This window comes from Bombina bombina, chromosome 1, assembly GCF_027579735.1.
Source record: "Bombina bombina isolate aBomBom1 chromosome 1, aBomBom1.pri, whole genome shotgun sequence".
Lineage (NCBI taxonomy): Eukaryota > Metazoa > Chordata > Amphibia > Anura > Bombinatoridae > Bombina > Bombina bombina.
In genome coordinates this window covers 991,357,990-991,378,807 of record NC_069499.1, presented here as the reverse complement: position 1 = coordinate 991,378,807, position 20,818 = coordinate 991,357,990, and the positions used below count along the sequence as shown (strand labels likewise).

General features: G+C 39.9%; 1 non-coding gene across 1 annotated transcript; it reads right to left on the bottom strand.

Annotated features, from left to right (window-relative positions):
* Positions 1 to 7,154: 7,154 nt before the first annotated feature.
* On the bottom strand, positions 7,155 to 7,265 carry LOC128646405 (U6 spliceosomal RNA). Its single transcript, XR_008400329.1, has one exon. It is a non-coding gene; the product is annotated as a U6 spliceosomal RNA (small nuclear RNA).
* Positions 7,266 to 20,818: the final 13,553 nt, after the last annotated feature.

Here is a 20,818-nt window from a genome sequence, read left to right as displayed (position 1 = left end):
AAACTCCAATCTAATTGCTGGCAAAGGATGCAGCTTTTTAAACCTAGCAGAAGGAATAAAAGAAGTACCAGGCCTATTCCATCCATTTGAAATCATATCAGAAATAGCATCAGGAACTGGAAAAATCTCTGGAGTAACCACAGGAGGTTTATAAACAGAATTTAAAAGTTTACTAGTTTAATATCAAGAGGACTAGTTTCCTCAATATCCAAAAGTAATCAAGACCTCTTATAACAAGGAACGAATATACTCCATCTTAAAGAGATAAGTAGATTTGTCAGTGTCAATATCTGAGGTAGGATCTTCTGAATCAGATAGATCCTCATCAGATGAGGATAAATCAGTATGTTGTCGGTCATTTGAAATTTAATCAACTTTATGAGAAGTTTTAAAAGACCTTTAACGTTTATTAGAAGACAAAATAGCAGACAAAGCCTTCTGAATCGCATCAGCAATAAAATATTTTATATTCACAGGGATATCATGTACATTAGATGTTGAAGGTACAACAGGCATTGTACTAGTACTGATGGATACATTCTCTGCATGTAAAAGCTTATCATGACAACTGTTACATACTAGTGCTGGAGATATAATCTCTGCTAACTTACAACAGATACACTTATCTTTGGTAGAACTGTTATCAGGCAGCAGAAATCCAACAATGGTTTCTGAGACAGGATCAGATTGAGACATCTTGCAAATGTAAGAGAAAAAACAACATATAAAGCAAAATTCTCAATTTCCTTATATGGCAGTTTCAGGAATGGGAAAAAAATGCAAATAGCATAGCCCTCTGAGCATAGAAAAAGGCAAGAGGCATATAGGAAGTGGGGTTTAAATAAATAAAAGCTAGATTACGAGTTCGGCGTTAGCTTTAAAAAGCAGCGTTAAGGGGTCCTAACGCTGATTTTTAACACCCGCTGGTATTACAAGTCTGGCAGGTACAGGTGTACTTTTCCATACCGCAAATCCCCTTACGTCAATTGCGTATCCTATCTTTTTAATGGGATTTTCCTAACGCCGGTATTACAAGTCTTGGAAGAAGTGAGCGGCACAGCCTCTACCTCCAAGACTCCTACCGCATATTAAAGTCAGTAGTTAAGAGTTTTATGGGCTAACACCGGAACATAAAACTCTTAACTAAAGTGCTACAAAGTACACTAACACCCATAAACTACCTATTAACCCCTAAACCGAGGCCCCCCCACATCGCAAACACTAAAATAAAAATGTTTAACCCCTAATCTGCCGATCGGACATCGCCGCCACTATAATAACTGTATTAACCCCTAAACCGCCGCACCCCTGCCTCGCAAACACTATAATAAACTTTATTAACCCCTAATCTGCCGTCCCTAACATCTCCGCCACCTACCTACAATTATTAACCCCTAATCTCCCGCCCCCAACGTCGCCGCTACTATAATAAAGTTATTAACCCCTAAACCTAAGTCTAATCCTAACCCTAACACCCCCCTAAGTTAAATATAATTAAAAAAAAATCTAAATAAAATTACTATAATTAAATAAATTAATCCTATTTAAAACTAAATACTTACCTATAAAATAAACCCTAATATAGCTACATTATAACTATTAGTTACATTGTAGCTATTTTAGGATTTATTTTTATTTTACAGGCAACTTTGTATTTATTTTAACTAGGTAGCTATTAAATAGTTATTAACTATTTAATAACTATTGTACCTAGTTAAAATAAATACAAAGTTGCCTGTAAAATAAATATAAATCCTAAAATAGCTACAATGTAACTATTAATTATAGAAATGTTATTTAGATTTCTTAAAAATAGATTTAAGTTAGGGGGTGTTAGGGTTAGGGTTAGACTTAGGTTTAGGGGTTAATACATTTAATATAGTAGCGGCGACGTTGGGGGCGGCAGATTAGGGGTTAATAATTGTAGGTAGGTGGTGGCGACATTGGGAGTGGCAGATTAGGGGTTAATAAATATAATATAGGTGTCGGCAAGGTTAGGGGCAGCAGATTAGGGGTTCATAGGGATAATGTATGTGGCGGCAATGTCCGGAGCGGCAGATTAGGGGTTAATAGCATAATGCAGGTGGCGAGGATGTTGGGGGCGGCAGATTAGAGGTTAATAAGTGTAAGATTAGGGGTGTTTAGACTTGGGGTTCATGTTAGGGTGTTAGGTGTAGACAACTTTTATTTCCCCATAGGAAACAATGGGGCTGCGTTAAGAGCTGAACGCTGCTTTTTTGCAGGTGTTAGTTTTTTTTTAGCCGTCTCAGCCCCATTGTTTCCTATGGGGAAATCGTGCACGAGCACGTTTTGCCAGCTTACCGCTACCGTAAGCAACGCTGGTATTACAGGTAGAAGTGGCGCTAAATTTGCTCAACGCTCACTTTTCTGAGGTTAAAGCAGCCATTCAGAAAACTTGTAATACCAACGTTGTTTAAAGTGAGCGCTGGAAAAAAAAGGAGCGTTGGCACCGCAAGTTTTTACAGACAAAACTTGTAATCTAGCCGTAAATTTTTTGGCGCTAACAACATCTGGAAATGACGCAACTCACGTCATGGTAGACGCAACCTTGTGCAAGTAACCTGGCATCAACTAAGATGCCGGAAATGGCGAATTTGCGTCACCGAACGTACCTTCGCGCCAAAAAAATTCTCGCACAAAGAATGACGCAATTAATGAAAAACAGTCAATTTTGAAGAAAAGACTATAGCCCGGGTAAGAAAAAATAGCTTCCTAAATATGTTTTCCCAATTTTGAAACTGATAGTCTGGAAAAGGAAATATACATAAACCTGACTCATGGCAAATATAAGTACAATACATATATTTAGAACTTTACATTAATACATAAAGTGCCAAACCATAGCTGAGAGTGTCTTTAAGAAATAAAAACATACTTACCAAAAGTCACCCATCCACATATAGCAGATAGCCAAACCAGTACTGAAACAGTTAACAGTAGAGGTAATGGAATATGAGAGTATATCGTCAATCTGAAAAGGGAGGTAGGAGAGGAATCCCTACGACCTATGACAGAGAACCTATGAAATAGATCCCCGTTAGGAAGACCATTGTATTCAATAGGTGATACTCCCTTCACATCCCTCTGACATTTACTGTATTCCCATACGTCACTAGCTCATGGACTCTTGCCAATTACATGAAAGAAATTATCAATTTCCTTATATGGCAGTTTCAGGAATGGCAAAAAATGCAAACAGCATAGCCCTCTAACATAGAAAAAGGCAAGAGGCACATAGGAATGGGGTTTAAATAATGAAATTATTTTGTGCCAAGTATGACCCATAACACAAAATGAAATTTCTTGGCGTCAACAACATCCGGAAATGACACACTCGCGTCATTGCAGACGCAACCTTGAGCAAGGAAACTTGGCGTCAACTAACTTACCTTCGCGCCAAAAACATTATTGCGCCAAAAATTACGCAATAAACATCAGCATTTTGCGACCTTGCGAGCCTAATTTTGCCCGCAAAAATTTAATGAACAAACAGTCAATTTGAAAAAAAGACTATACCCCAGTTAAGAAAAATATTTTACTGAATATGTTTTTTTCCCAAATATGAAACTGATAGTCTGCAAAAGAAATATACATAAACCTGACTCATGGCAAATATAAGTACAATACATATATTTAGAACTTTATATTAATACATAAAGTGCCAAACCATAGCCGAGAGTGTCTTAAGTAATGAAAACATACTTACCGAAAGACACCCATCCACATATAGCAGATAGCCAAACCAGTACTGAAACGGTTATCAGTAGAGGTAATGGAATATGAGAGTATATCGTCGATCTGAAAAGGGAGGTAGGAGATGAATCTCTACGTCAGATAACAGAGAACCTATGAAAAAGACCCCCGTTAGGAAAATCATTGCTTTCAATAGGTGATACTCCCTCTGACATTCGATGTACTCTGAGAGGAATCGGGCTTCAAAATGCTGAGAAGCGCAACGTAGAAATCTTAGCACATACTTACTTCACCACCTCCATAGGAGGCAAAGTTTGTAAAACTGAATTGTGGGTGTGGTGAGGGGTGTATTTATAGGCATTTTGAGGTTAGGGAAACTTTGCCCCTCCTGGTAGGATTGTATATCCCATACGTCTCTAGCTCATGGACTCTTGCCAATTACATGAACGAAATGTATAATTTTGTTCCTAACCAAGCCCAAAGTTTTAGAAGTATACTGATATATACCTACTTCAGCTTGCTCTTTTTTGTGTAAAGTGTCTTTTCATATGCAGAGGAAGAGGCAGGGGGCGTGTCTGCTCTTTTTGCTATAGAACCACTTTCAGTGGGTGTTCCAGCTAACTTTTTCAACAGAGCTAAACTGGGAGCTTCTAAGTAAGTTTTTAAAAGGTTTTATACTGGATTTTTACATCAGTATCTGTGCATATTCTTCTTTATAGCAGTGTCTATTAGATACAGTTATATGAAAATTGGTGTATACTGTCTCTTTAATGGTTAGTTTCAAGTGACTTTGAATATATTGAAGACAGTAAAATTGTCCTTGAATAGTTTGAAGTTGGTTTCAAGAAATGCTTTACAGAAAATCAGAATTAAAGGGACAGTCTACTTAAACAATGTATTGTTTCAAAAGATAGAAAATCCCTTTATTACCATTCCCCAGTTTTGCATAACCAACACTGTGATATTAATACACTTGTTACCTCTGTAATTACCTTGTATCTAAACTTCTGCAGACTGCCCCCTTATCTCAGTGCTTTTGATAGGCATGAATTTTAGCCAATCAGTGCCTACTTCTAAATAACTCCACAGGAGTGAGCATAATGTTCTCTATATGACACACATGAACTAGCACTGTCTGTAAAAAAACCTGTCAAAATGCACAGAAATAAGAGGTGGCCTTCAGTTTGAAATCAGTTTGAACCTACCTATGTTTAGCTTTCAAAAAAGAATACCAAGAGAAAAAAGCAAATTTGATGATAAAAGTAAAATGGAAAGTTTTAAAATTTCATGCCCTATCTGAATCATGAAAGTTTAATGTTACGTTAAAATAAACCAGTTTAGTTTAAATTAGGTCAATTCCACATCTGACCAAGTTGGTTTTAATTTCTTACGTGCCAGCTGTTTGTGAATGCGTGAAATTATCCTAACTTGAAGTGTGCATCTTGAACCGACTTTATTTTACTTTTTTCAACAATTCAAAAGCCGGACCTTTTGAAAGTTTGCTTGAAAGTTGGACCTTTGCAAATAGATCCCTTAAAGGGCCATAATACCCAAATGTTTAAACACTTGAAAGTGACGCAGCATAGCTGTAAAAGCTGACTAGAAAATATCACCTGAACATCTCTATGTAAAAAAGAAAGATATTTTACTTCAAAAGTTCCTCAGTAGCCACATCCCATTGTAAAGGATTTCTAAGCAGTATATCAGTATGTCTGTCCTGGGACAGCCGAAGGGATGAGCCTCGTGCACTCTCATGTTATTTCCCTATTCAGTGTATGGAAGTTTACAATGAAATCTCATGAGAGTTAAGTCAAATCTCATGACATCACAGTAAAAGAGTTCATGACCTCAGCACTGCTGATGCTGATTGGCTGCTGTTCATTTATTTATTCATTTTTTTTTATTTTTTTTTTACCTGCAGCTGGGCTGCAGCTGAGTATAACTTTTTACACAGAACTTACTCTGCTGAGCTGAGGAGATTGTGAGGTAAAATATCTTCCTTTTTTACATAGAGATGCTCAGGTGATATTTTCCTGTCAGCTTTTTACAGTTATACTGCATCAGTTTCAAGGGATTTAGCATATGAGTATTATGTCCCTTTAATGTAAATTACAAATTATTATACCCTTTTTAAGTAGAGCAAGTTTCTTTAAATTGTATAAGTGCTCAAAATTTTCCAAAGTAAGGTTTGCTGGACCTAAATAGAAAGAAATATCACATGCTTACTGGTGCTTCTTCCCAAATGACCTGAATGACAACAGTATTCATGTAAATAATGAAGGAACAGGGCTAGTTTGGGTAATAGGTCAGAAGCAAAGTGACAAAAAGATAATCAGAACTCAGAGTAAAGTAGTCAGAGCCAGGATAGCAGTCAGGAACAAAAATGCAAAGCCGTGGGACAAGTCACAAGAAATAAAACAGAAGTAGGGAAGGCAGGAACTGGATACAGGACACTAGCAGCTTCCTAACGCAGGGTCTGATATGAAAACATTAGAATAATAAACGTTCTGGCTGCAGGATCCTATTGGAATTTATAGGGTTGCCTTCCTGGCTGGTCAAGTGCTAAAACTTACCACTACACTCCTTATAATCATACATTCTGTGTTCTGTATGGGTGGCTGCACATTATAGCCAGTAAGAAATCTCTTTCCTACCCACCCTTTCCATTACAATAAAAAAATATACACTAAATGGTGAAAGAAAAAGAACAAGAAAAGAACAAGAAAAAATATACTCTGACACTATATTATTTCTCCTCCTGAATATTCACTATATTAATCTTCCACCTACATATTCACTATATTAATTCTCCACCAAAATATTTACCATATTAATTCTCCACCTGAATACTTTGAATACTTGACAAATATTTTCATTCAATATAAACAATATTATAAAATGTTATCTAGGAAAGGGATTTGAAACATTTGTCTCAGTGGAAAGTTATCTTTAAACTTAGTGAATCAAGGCCTGTTTCTGTAAAAACCCTGAGGCATGCGGGGGAGTACATAATGCTTCTCTCACTCATTGGCAGAGCAGACAGAGGCTGTTGTTTACTAAGAGTCTGGAGAACATCTGTGTAGACAAATCCCCCTAATTCCTGTGTTATCCCATGGAGCTGATTTACTAAGGATTAAAAGGACATTTGCAATGTTGTTAGAGCATTTTCCATTATTTTACAGGGTGTTTAACTCATGCAAAGGATGACCCAGCAGTATGCCTTGCAATGCTGATTGGTTCAGTTTCTGCTTAGGAACCAGCAGTTGTTTGCAGCGCCCATGTGATATTTTAACTATGTATTTAACTCCTTTTCAGGGTTTAAACATGTAAGGTTGCAGGGTCGCTAGTGATAAAATGACATGCTCTAACGAATTAGAGGATACAATTTTTTACTATAATTGCCCTTTAACTGTAGTTAACTATAATAAAATACATACATACAAAAAATGGATTGCGTCTGGAATTTGCACGTCATCCTTGAGCAGGGTTCACGCTAATCTTCTCAGTATTGCTCCAACTTTAGTATATGTGCTGTCCCTTTAAGGTAGTTCTCCATATCACAATAAATCTACTCTATTTGCCCAGTTATCTAATATGGAAAACAGATGTATATTCCAGCACACTCACCAATGTCTATACACGCTGAGTGTCCACAACCACTCTAAACAATCCACAAACAAAGTACAGCAGCACAGTGTGTCGAATCAAAGAAATCTTCTTTTTTTTTGCATTCAAATGCAAGGATAACAGCAAAAAACTGACACTAATTTTCGGGTTTTACCCCTCATGTTGTATAGTTGTCAGTTTTTTGCTGTTATCCTTGCATTTGAATGCAATAAAAGAAGATGTCTTTGATTCAACACACTGTGCTGCTGTATTTCATTTTGCCAATTATCTAATATGCCAGGGATGTGAAAAACCTCACTGACACTGGCAGGGGCTGTCTTCTGAAAATTATCTAAAAAAAGAGGTGCAAGATTCCTGCCATAGAAAGTAATGAAGTTTGATAGAAAGGCAGCATGGGGGCACATTTTAAAATAGTGCAGTAAATACAAATCAGATGAACCTGTTTCCTTTTCTATTTCCATATGCATGTGTTTCTTATTAGCGTTATAAATGTTTTGCGTATTTTGACACAAAGGCCTCTAGTTATCAAGCTGTCAACCTCAAATACGCTGGAATTCCGCAGCGTATTTGTGGCGAGGCTGATTCGCTGTAGTTATCAAGCACTACAGCCCGGCAAAAGTAGAATATAGTGACGTAAGCTGCGAACCGCCGGACTCATTCCGACACAGATCGATTCTTACGTCACTCCAGATGTTCCGAACGCAAGTTCGGCACAATCTGACTACTTTTGGGAGTTATCAAAATACTAGCAGGTACGCTCGCCACTATTCCGGGCCAGCGTACCTGGTTTTTCAATCCGCCGCCCTGGAGGTGGCGGATCCCATAGGAATCAATGGGAGTCTGACCATAGCGAAAGCTTATGTTCGCTGCTGCCCGACATCCCATTGATTCCTATGGGAAGTGTGTACACCTAACACCCTAACATGTACCCCGAGTCTAAACACCCCTAATCTGCCCCCCCCCCACACCGCCGCAACTAAATAAATGTATTACCCCCTAAACCGCCGCTCCCGGATCTCACCGCCACTCTAATAAACTTATTAACCCCTAAACCGCCACTCCCGGAGCCCACCGCAACTATAATAAATATGTTAACCCCTAAACCGCCGCTCCCGGGCCCCGCCGCAACTATAATAAATATATTAACCCCTAAACTGCCGCTCCAGGACCCCGTCGCCACCTACATAATACCTATTAACCCCTATCCTGCCCCCCTACACCGCCGCCACCTATAATAAATTTATTAACCCCTATCCTGCCCCCCTACACCGCCGCCACTATAATAAAATTATTAACCCCTAAACCTAAGTCTAACCCTAACCCTAATACCCCCCCTAACTTAAATATTAAATACATCTAAATAAATATTATTCTTATTAACTTAATTAATCCTATTTAAAACTAAATACTTACCTATAAAATAAACCCTAATATAGCTACAATCTATCTAATAATTATATTGTAGCTATTTTAGGATTTATTTTTATTTTACAGGCAAATTTCAATTTATTTTAACTAGGTACAAAATCTATTAAATAGTTATTAACTATTTAATAGCTACCTAGATAAAATAAAGTCAAATTTACCTGTAAAATAAAAACTAACCTAAGTTACAATTACACCTAACACTACACTATCATTAAATAAATTATTCCTATTTAAAAATAAATACTTACCTGTAAAATAAACCCTAAGATAGCTAAAATGTAATTAATAATTAAATTGTAGCTATTTTAGGATTTATATTTATTTTACAGGTAACTTTGTATTTATTTTAACTAGGTAGAATAGTTATTAACTATTTAATAACTACCTAGCTAAAAGAAATACAAATTTACCTGTAAAATAAATCCTAACCTAAGTTACAATTAAACCTAACACTACACTATCATTAAATAAATTAAATTAATTAACTACAAATACCTACAATTAAATACAAATACCTACAAAAAATACAACCCCCCAACATTAAAACCCACCACCCACATACCCCTACTCTAACCCACCCAAACCCCCCTTAAAAAAACCTAACACTAACCCCCTGAAGATCTCCCTACCTTGAGTCGTCTTCAGCCAGCCGACCACCGATGGAACAGAAGAGGACATCCGCAGCGGCCAAAGTCATCATCCAAGGGGCACTGAAGAGGTCTTCCATCCGATAGAAGTCTTCATCCATGCGGCGTCTTCAATCTTCATCCATCCGGAGCGGAGCCTTCTTCAAACGAGCCGACGCGGAGCCATCCTCTTCCAACGACGCCTACCCGACGAATGGATATTCCTTTAAGGATTCTATCAGCCAATCGGAATTAAGGTAGGAAAAATCTGATTGGCTGATGTAGTGTTAGGTTTAATTGTAACTTAGGTTAGGATTTATTTTACAGGTAATTTTGTAATTATTTTAACTAGGTAGTTCTTAAATAGTTTATAATTATTCTACCTAGTTAAAATAAATACAAAGTTACCTGTAAAATAAATATAAATCCTAAAATAGCTACAATGTAATTATTAATTACATTGTAGCTATATTAGGGTTTATTTTATAGGTAAGTATTTAGTTTTAACTAGGAATAATTTAGTTAATAATAGTAAATTTATTTAGATTTATTTAATTAATATTTAAGTTAGTGGGGTGTTAGGGTTAGGGTTAGACTTAGACTTAGGTTTGGGGGTTAATAATTTTATTATAGGTTGCAGCGGTATAGGGGGGCAAGATAGGGGTTGATAAATTTATTATAGGTGGCGACGGTGTAGGGGGGGTAGATTAGGGGTTAATACGTTTAATATAGGTTGCGGCGGGGTCCAGGAGCGGCAGTTAAGGGGTTAAACAATTTATTTAGTTGTGGCGGGGTATGGGATCCGCAGGATAGGGGTTAATAAATTTATTATAGGTGGCGGCGGTATAGGGGGGCAGGATAGGGTATAATGTAGGTGGCGGCGGGGTCCGGGAGCGGCGGTTTAGGGGTTAATACATTTATTATAGTTGCGGCGGGGTCTAGGAGCGGCGGTTTAGGGGTTAATAACTTTATTTAGTTGCGGGGGGCTCCGGGGGCGCCGGTATAGGGGGTAGAACAGTGTAGTTTAGTGTGGGTGCTTAGTGACAGCTTATCAATTAAGCTGGGAAAAAGCCGTAGAGCAGCGAGATCAGATGAGTGATAACTATCCCAGTCCGCTGCTCATCGCCCCGTACTTGGTGCGCGGCTTTTTGACAGCTTTTTTGATAACTTTGGTCGAACGTATTCAGGTCCGCGGCGGCGATGTGAGGCGAGCTTAGGCGAGCGTATTGGGGCCGTCGAAGGCAGGTAAGTAGACACGTTGATAACTAGAGGCCACCTTTTAACACCCCTGTTCCTCCCCCTAGCGGTGGTGGGGGATACTCATTTTACATTAAAGAAAACAATACACTTTTAATGAAATTAATGAATTTAAAGTATTTTTTTTTTGCATCTGCAGTGTAGTTTTATTAGATATTTATTTGTTATTGTTAAATATTTTTTCCTGCATAATTTCAATATAATTTTTTCTGTAAAGTATGATTATTGTGATTTAACAATACACCATTTTTTACTTTTTATTTCAAAATGTAATGAATTTGTTTTATTTTATTTTTATGCATCTACTTACTTTAAACTCTTTGTGATGGTAATAAAAATATAAATTGTGTATATATATATATATATATATATATATATGAAAACACACTACAATATACAGGCGCATATCAGAGATATTGCAGATTCAGTTCCTGACCACTGCAATAAAGTGCCCTGATCTCGCTACAGCCCACTATAACAAAACTCTCTCCTCTGCATTAGACATACTTGCCCCTCCCTAACTGTACAAAACATCACGCCATCAGTTACAGCCCGGGCATGCTCCGCAAACATGCTATTGCTCCCGTACTGCTGAACGTGTCTGAAGGAAAATTTCCTCAAACCCTAAACGACTCTTCTCCACCTTTAACTCTCTCCTCTACCCACCTGCTCCACCCCCCCCCCCCCCATCTGTCTTTAGTGCTCAAGACCTGGCAGGACAAAACACGTACTATCCGAAGCAACACCCAAAACCAGCCTGCAATATTCCAACAACAGGCCCAGTTACTCCCTCTGTCACCCTCTGCATCTTCCATCCAGCCACTGAGAATGAAGTTTCTTCCTTACTATCTTCCTCACGCCTCACTACCTGCCCGCTCGACCCTATCCCTTCCCATCTAATACCCTCCATGTCTTCCACCCTCAGTTCTGCTCTTACTCACATGTTCAACCTATCTCTCTCTACCGGCTCATTCCCATCTTTCAAACACGCAAAAGTCACTCCCATACTCAAAAAACCCTCCCTCAACCCTAATTATCCTGAAAGCTACCACCCCATATCACGGCTTCCACTAACTACAAAACTCCTTGAAAAACTAGTTTACAATTGCTTAACCTACTTCCTGTCCACCAACTCTTTGCTTGACCCCCTGCAATCTGGATTCCACCCCAAACACTCAACTGAGACTGCCCTTACCAAGGTTACTATTGATCTTCTCTCTGCTAAAAATATTGTCCGCTACTCTATACTCATCTTACTTGACCTCTCAGCTGCCTTTGACACAGTTGACCACCCCCTCCTCCTACAGACCCTTAGTTTTTTTGGCCTCTGTGACACTGCTCTTTCCTGGATTCACTCCTATCTTTCTCACAGGTCTTTTTCTGTGTATGCTTCTTTGCTGGGTAAACTTATCAACAGTTACGGCTTCAAATATCACCTCTATGCTGATGACACCCAGATCTACCTCTCCACCCCTGCTCTCTCTCTCCCTCTGTCCTTTCTCATGTCAGTGACTGCTTATCTGGTATTTCTTCCTGGATGGCCTCTCACGACCTAAAGATTAACATGTCCAAGACTGAGCTCCTTCTTATCCCCCCCCCCTCAAGCTCTACGCCAACTTCTGACTTCTCTATCCTTGTTGACGGCATCACCATTTCCCCATCGCACCAAGTCCGCTGCCTCAGAGTTACACTTGACTCAAATCTATCCTTCGTCCCCCATATCCAATCACTTTCTACAACCTGCCGCAACCATCAACGCAATATTTCCAAGATTCTCCCTTTTCTGAGCGCTAACACCACAAAGCAAATAATCCACTCAATTGTTATTTCCCGACTTGACTACTGCAATAACCTACTTGCTGGCCTTCCTCTTTCCCGCTTCTCCCCCCTTCAATCCATCCTAAATGCCTCTGCCAGGTTGATTCACCTTTCCCGTCGCTCTGTATCTGCTGCACCTGTCTGCGAGTCCCTTTATTGGCTCCCCATTCACAGCAGAATTAAATTCAAAATTCTCACACTTACATACAAAGCTCTCATCAACGCCGCTCCCCTCTACCTATCCTCTCTAATAAACAAGTATACTTCAGCCCCCCCACTAAGATCCAACAATGACCTGCTCCTTGCATCAGCAACTATCACCTCCTCTCATGCTAGACTGCAGGACTTCTGTCGTGCAGCACCTACCCTCTGGAACTCTCTCCCTCGTGCTGTCAGGCTTTGCCCTAATCTTTCTTCCTTTAAATGCTCCCTGAAGACATTTCTGTTCAGAGAAGCCTACCACCCAACTCAATAATAAATTAATTTCACTTACCTAACATTTCCCTCATCTAACTCTGTATTAACATCCTTCTCAATCTTGTAGTCCTCACCTCCTGTTTCTCAACCCCCTACCCTTCTAGATTGTAAGTTTCCACGGGAATAGAGCCCTCAATTCCTCCTGTATGTGTTTAAAAAATGTTGTCCTTTCTTTTACAAGTTTTATATCATTGTTTTATATAAATGAATTGTATCCATGGACAGCACTGCGGAATATGTTGACGCTTCATAAATGAAGTCTAATAATAATAATATAGCAATACAGTGATTCACACTATTTTTTAGGTTTCTCGGTGCTTATAAACGTTATATTTACACAATATTGTAGTCAATTAGATTGCAATAGCATTATGTCTAAAAAGCAATGTACATACTATAATAAAAAATACTTTATTGTTAAAAAATTGTAGCCATCATCTGAGACTTCAGCGAGTCGTAATATTTTTGCTGGTGGTGTGTATATATAGATGTGTAAATATATGTGTTCATGTGTATTTATGTGTTTATATTTGTATATATGTTGGAAAAATGGCTCTACACAGGGTTGCCACAAACCTTCAATTTGTTAAAAGAGCAATATCTGCAAAGTGCAATAAAATGAGATGTGTCTGTGCTTTCATTATTTATTTTGTCCTATTTTCCTGTAATTTTATTCTGAAATTGTGAGCATTTTAGTTCCTGTTAGCAATGGAAGTGCAGGACACTTTTATATTACACTCTAGTGACCTATTTATAACTGTCCCTAATTGCCCACTGCAGAGAAAGTAACCTAAGTTACAACATGGCAGCTACCATTGTTTTATTGACACTAAAACTTTACTCTTATTTTGTCACTATTTAAACAGCTTTAAAAATATATCTACATGTTAATCTCAGACTACTCTTTTCTTTGAATGCATTATTCTATCTAGCATTTATTTAGTGTTTATTGTCACTTTAAATGGAGGGAATGCCCCTTTGCAATACACACTGTTCTCAAGTTGAAAATTGCCTTTAGAGACTTCCACATGGTGTTTCATAGTACTGGTGAGATTTCTTAGAGAATCTTGTAAACTCAGAGAGCTTTAGATAATCATGTCCTAAGTGACAGTTTAGGATTTGGAGTTGTCTAACTGAGAAATTTCTAAACGAGTAAGGAGTTGTTGTCATATTACTGCTGATAGAATTCAAGGGTTAATGTGTGGAGAGCAGGGTGCTGAGCTGTTTTATTCCACTTCCTCCTTTTGGTTTTCTCATTTCCCTGTATGGCTTTTCTGGCAGCCCCTATAGACAGATATTTTTCCAGCCCCCACTATCGCACTGTCCCTCCTCACCATCTTTTTATTGGTGGTGGGGGGTTATGCTGACATCACTTGGGAAACTTAATTCCATATTCTATTCATTTGAATTATTGAAGAAAAAAGAAAAAGTAATTGCCCACTGTTTCGATTCAGTCTGTGAGTTATTTATCACAGTTACATCTCAGTTTATTATGGTTCCATGGCAATTTGTAACATTTGGTCAAGTGATCTAAGGGAAGAGACAAATCAACAAACAATGCTAATCTTATATTCATAAATAATGTACTTGTTATGCAAAAGTCCAGCTGTAAGTCTGTCACTGACCCAGAATATTTGGTAGTTTACATCAGTGGTTTTCAACCAGTGTGCCGTGGCACACTAGTGTGCCGTGAGAGATCCTCAGGTGTGCCACAGCAGACTGACAACAGTGTGACATATTTTTTAAACTTTGCTTGTTTTTTACTCCCAGTGCAGGGGTAGTTTGTAGGAGGCATGGCATAACAGCACAATACATACAGTATGTGTGTGTTTGTGTGTATGTGTATATATATATGCTGTATTAGGCTACAATGTGTGATTTTTTTTAAAATTTTGGGATGGTGGTGTGCCACAGGATTTTTTAATGTAAAAAAGTGTGCCACGGCAAAAAAAAGGTTAAAAATCACTGGTTTACATGACTGCCATAGTTGCCAACAGTCCCTGATTTCCAGGGACAGTCCCTGGATTTTGTTGTATGTCCCTGGATTTTTTTTGTCCCTGGAAATGTCCCTGAAAATCTCTTTTGCACAACATTTGTTGTTTGTGTATATATATATATATATATATATATATATATATATATATATATATATATATATATATATATATATATATATATATATATATATATATATATATATACATACATATATACACATACATATATACAGATAGATAGATGATAAATAGATATAGTGGAGCAGTTGAACAGTAGGTCGTCAATACTCTGCTACAAAGTGTCCCTGGAATTTTTTTTGAAATGTTGGCAACTATGGACTGCATTAGTGTGATGAGGAGACAGCAGAGTCAGAAGATTGATGGTAATTAAAGTGGATGCCCTAGGGTTGCCAGGTGTACAGTATTGAACTGAACAGTCCAGTATTTCAACCGGCTGTCCACTAAAATCTATTTAAAATTACTGGGCACTTAAATGTCCTGTTTTTCAGGTTCCTGAGCTAGATAAAATTCTCTATTCTTTAGTACTGGCACATAAATGTAAACTTACTGCTTCTACTGGTATGCATGAAACTTAAAACACTACTCTATGCACTTCTGTCACAGAGAGGGAAAGGGAAAAATATTGTATTACTCAAAGTCAGACAAAAGGGTTTAAATAACTGGCTTGTACTTATGTTACTAGCATACAGGGTTAACTTATTCTACGTGTTACTGGCAGCCAAGAACGACTGCAAACATCACTGCCCTGTGTGTTACTAGCAGCAGGAAGGGATGGGATCACTGCTAATTGCGTTACTGGTAGTCACTGTTCTTTGTTTGCTATTGGAAGTCATGAAGTGTAAAATCACATCTCAGTATGTGCTTCTGCCAGCCACAGGGAACAAAATCACTGTCACTAGGTTAATTTACAGCTTAGTGTCGGTTACTCTCAACCAGTGGGGGTTCACATCACTACTCTACAAGGGGGTACATGTATTACTTTATGTATGCAACTGGCAACAAAAGTGAAAGGTCCTTGTTGAAGAGATACTTAGGTAAGTGTCTGGAGCACTAAATGGCATGGATAACATTCTTGCAAAACTACTGCCATATAATGCTCCCGACACGTGCACACTCCTGAGATTACCTCCCTACATTTCAACAAAATAAGAGAAATGTAGAGTGAAGAAAACTTTATAATAGAAGTAAATTAAAAAGTTGTTTAAAATTGTATGCTCTATCTGAATCACTGTTAGATTATATTATTATTATTATTATTATTAAATGACCATATTTAGTTTTAGGGGGAGTGGCTTATGGGGCACATTAGGTGTTGTTGTGCTTGATTTGGAATTTCAGCAGTGACAGGAGGCCTTGCAGAGAACTTCCCTCCTCATTGTTACCATCCAACAGACTTGCACAAAACACATTTGCATACAAATGAATAACACATTTGAACAGAACCTTCATATACACACATAATATACTTGCCCTCACACATTGATGGATCAGTAAGGTATTCATAGGGAAGAGAAATATGAGGAGGCAAATACCATATGGCTTAGGGATCTGCAAATAAGACCGGCATTGGCCCCTCACTGAAAGTGGAAACTCTCTTCAATAAATTGACATCATATGGGGCGCTCAGGCGAGATATTCTAAGAAGTCTCATCAGTACAGTTAAAAAGCAATACAAATGATTGCTAATGGAGTCTGCATCTCCTGCTCTTACAAAACAAAAACAAAAAATGAACACCCTACTCGCACGCAAACCCAATTGCATATTCTCAAGTGAGCTAACCCGACATGAAACTAAATATTTCACATTCCAATGTTTTTCACATTGCAGAATATGTTGTATAAATATATATACAGTATATATATATATATATATATATATATATATATATATATATATATATATATATATATATATATATATAATGTTATTTTGCTACAATATATATCTATACCTATATATATATATAAATATGATTATATATAGATATATACAGATATATATATATAGGAATATCTATATAAAAATACATACAATATATATTCTGCTATGTACAGAACATTGGAATGTGAAATACAGGTATTTACAGTAAATACATAGCATAACACTTTATTAAATATGAATATTGCAGAAATATGCCTTTTCATGTTTTAATCTACTTAACTGCAAAGGGCTCCAATGCACTAGGGTCATCAACCAGAGTGCCAAGTCGATAGTAATTCAAGTCTGTTTCAATAAAGGACTGAACTCACTGGATTTAGATACAGAATTTTAAATATTTATTGTGGTAACGTTTCGGGGTTCACAGACCCCTTCCTCAGGCCAGACAAAAGTGCAAGTGAACAATGTGCATAAGGGTCAAATCGCCATGACTTCATTCCCACCTTACCCAATAAAGACACAGACACATATTTGGAGGTATAAGACCGTGAAGCAAGGTCGCGTTTATTAAAACCTAACCAGGCAAACTCTAAACTTATTAACTTGGGAAGCTTAAGGCTTATCTATGGGTGGCGGCATCTGAGGCTAAACTATATTCTAAGCCTATCCATAATTTAGTATATATATATATACAACCAGCGTAGTGAGGTCACCGGCCCGGATTGGTTGTTGCAATGCTCCTGCTGAGCATTGCCCTTCAGAGGCTGGCATCATCCACAAGGGGTTTCTAGGTCAGCAGGCCCGCGGGGAGAGGCGTTACAAGCTGCGACTTGCAACATCATGCCCCTCCCATTAGCTCGACCACACCCTCGCGGAAACCATAAAAATTATTTGGCCGGGACCCCGCCACGCCAGCCGATAATTTCTACTCTTATGCTAGCAAATTGCTCCATACCCTTTAGGGTCATCATTTAGGCGTAAGACGCACAACAAACACCCATGATGTGAAGCCAAAAATTACCACTTTGGACTTAAGATCAGCTAGCCTGAGTAGGCATGCCCCTGCCAAAGTCCTAACAAAACCACTCTAATGGCAGCTGTTCACTCAGTGCCGCCCCCCTTTCCTGCAAAAAATATCAAACACGTTAACAACAAGGGAGGGATGGGCGGGGAAAAAACCTTTCTCCAGCAGTTGCAGACAAGAAAGAGGAAGTATTCCAGCATCCATGCACTTTTATAACAGGTAAGAGTCCCCACCCCATATATTGCAACAATTGTTGCAAACTCACACACTGCACAGCTTTACATTTCAGTCAGGCAGCATAACCCTTAAGACGTTACATGCACAAATATGCCTTTCACTACCATAAGGGTCAAATCGCCATGACTTCATTCCCACCTTACCCAATAAAGACACAGACACATATTTGGAGGTATAAGACCGTGAAGCAAGGTCGCGTTTATTAAAACCTAACCAGGCAAACTCTAAACTTATTAACTTGGGAAGCTTAAGGCTTATCTATGGGTGGCGGCATCTGAGGCTAAACTATATTCTAAGCCTATCCATAATTTAGTATATATATATATATATACAACCAGCGTAGTGAGGTCACCGGCCCGGATTGGTTGTTGCAATGCTCCTGCTGAGCATTGCCCTTCAGAGGCTGGCATCATCCACAAGGGGTTTCTAGGTCAGCAGGCCCGCGGGGAGAGGCGTTACAAGCTGCGACTTGCAACATCATGACCCTCCCATTAGCTCGACCACACCCTCGCGGAAACCATAAAAATTATTTGGCCGGGACCCCGCCACAAGAGATACCACACCTGCCTCCCATAATGGAGCTCTTGCCGCCACACCTAGGGATAGCTAACTGACATGCCGCCTCAACGCGCCAGCTAGGTTAGCCAAAAATAGCTCTAACCCTTCTTCAGTTAAATGAACCCCGTCCGGCCTGTACAGCCGCTTGCAGTCCCCCAAGATGTTATCATGCCTGATCACAAAGCCACCTTCCTCCACGATCAACCTCCCCACATCTCTGTTCAACTTCTTCCGAATACGGTAGGCTGAACGGTGCACTCTCACATGCCGCCACTGCAAGCGCGCAATCACATTTGACCAAGCCACTCGTACCCCCGGGAAACGCACTTTCAACCAACGTACATCTGATTGAATGATGTTCACCAACTCCAGCACAGGCAAACTCCCCACATCATTTCCACCCAGATGCAACACTATCAACGAAGGCCGTCCCCAACGAAGGAAGGCCTCCTCCAGGCGACCTGGCAAATCACTCCACAACATTCCCCTTTTTCCCAGCCATCTAATGGAAACCGCATCTGGACGAAATCCCAGCTGCTGGCCGCCCGGGCGCTTCAAAGCGTGAATGGCCGCCCAGTGAACGTACGAGTGGCCGACTATCCACGCTCTACACGGAGGGGCTCTTACACCTAAAATCAACAAAAATTTTCATTACTAAGTCCCCGCCCATTTTTTAATACCCACCCCTCCCCTTTTTCACTATCTACACTTTACTCTGAAGGGGTCTAATGTATGTCCTATACCGTTTGGAACTCCACCTTCCCAGTTTCTTAATTTCCCGCTCTGACGCCCCAGCCGCAGCCGCGCTGGTGGCTGCTCCAATGCGAAAGGAGTGGGGAGCGATGAGCCCAGGGTCCAAGCCGAACCTCTTAGCGGCTTCCTCCAACACCCTCCGAAACTGGAATCTGGACAGGTTAGACCCATCCGCATGAATAAAAAACTGCCTTGAACTCCCTGGCCTGTTCGCCGAAAATTCAGAAGCGAGCCGGACGGGGCAACACCCCACAAAGTCCTGCTGCTGCATGGACAACCATACACCTTTCCTGTCTTGATCCGTCTTCGATCTAGGGATAAATAACAATAGCGCTTTCAAGTCAAACCTGACATGCTGCGCTTGGATACCGCAACCTACCGCCGACCTGGTTGGACTAACTATCTCGCCTACTCTCAGGGCCCCAAAGAAAGCAACCGCAAACGCCGCCCTAAACAAAGCAACCTCATACTCATCCGCGCACACTTCCGGCAGCGCTGCCAATAAGGCCCCCAGCCACTGAATTGTAATGGGCTCTCGCCGATCTGCCGACTTAGCCTCTATCCTGCCCCAGCCTTTCATTACCTGCCTAACCAGAAACGCATTCGTCCCATCCTGGATACCCTTCCATTTAGCGAAAAAGGATAAGGCAGCTAGCCTTCCTTGCATGGATCCTTTTCTACAGCCACTTTCCTTCAAACACACCATCCACTCAAGCAACAAAGCTGGCGATCCGGATTCCACCGGAACGCCCTTACCCTTAAGGAAAACTTCCCATTTGGCCCAGTACTTGCCGTAGGCCTTCCAGGTAGCAGGTGCCAGCGACGCCTGAACCATTGAAGTCAATACGTCCCCCCTTCCGCCACCTGCCAAAGAAAGGAAGGACAAGGAGTACCAACCTCTGCTGCCCTTGGTGCCAGCTTTCTGAATGCCTCCCATTGGCCTCGCGACAACGCGTCCGCCAATACATTATCGACCCCCGGCACATGCCGCACCGTAATGTCGATGTTGTGCTGCAAGCACCGCAGCACCACCCACCGAAGGTAACGCACCACAATAGGGGAAGAGGCTGAAAGATTGTTGAAAGCAAACACGACGCTCAAATTATCGCACCAGAATATTACATTCTGGTTTGCTAATTGTCGCCCCCATAACTCAATGGCTACGACAATAGGGAACAATTCCAGGAGAGTAAGGTTCCTAGCCCAACCCCTCTCCGTCCAGGCCACAGGCCACTCCCCGGCACTCCAGGCGCCATTGAAGTAAGCCCCATAACCCATTGCCCCCGCCGCATCTGTGAACAGATGCAAAGCTTGGCTAGAGGTCCTCACTTGCCTCCATAACAGGACCCCATTGAAATCCTTCAGGAACAATTCCCAGATTCTCAAGTCCTCCTTCATATCC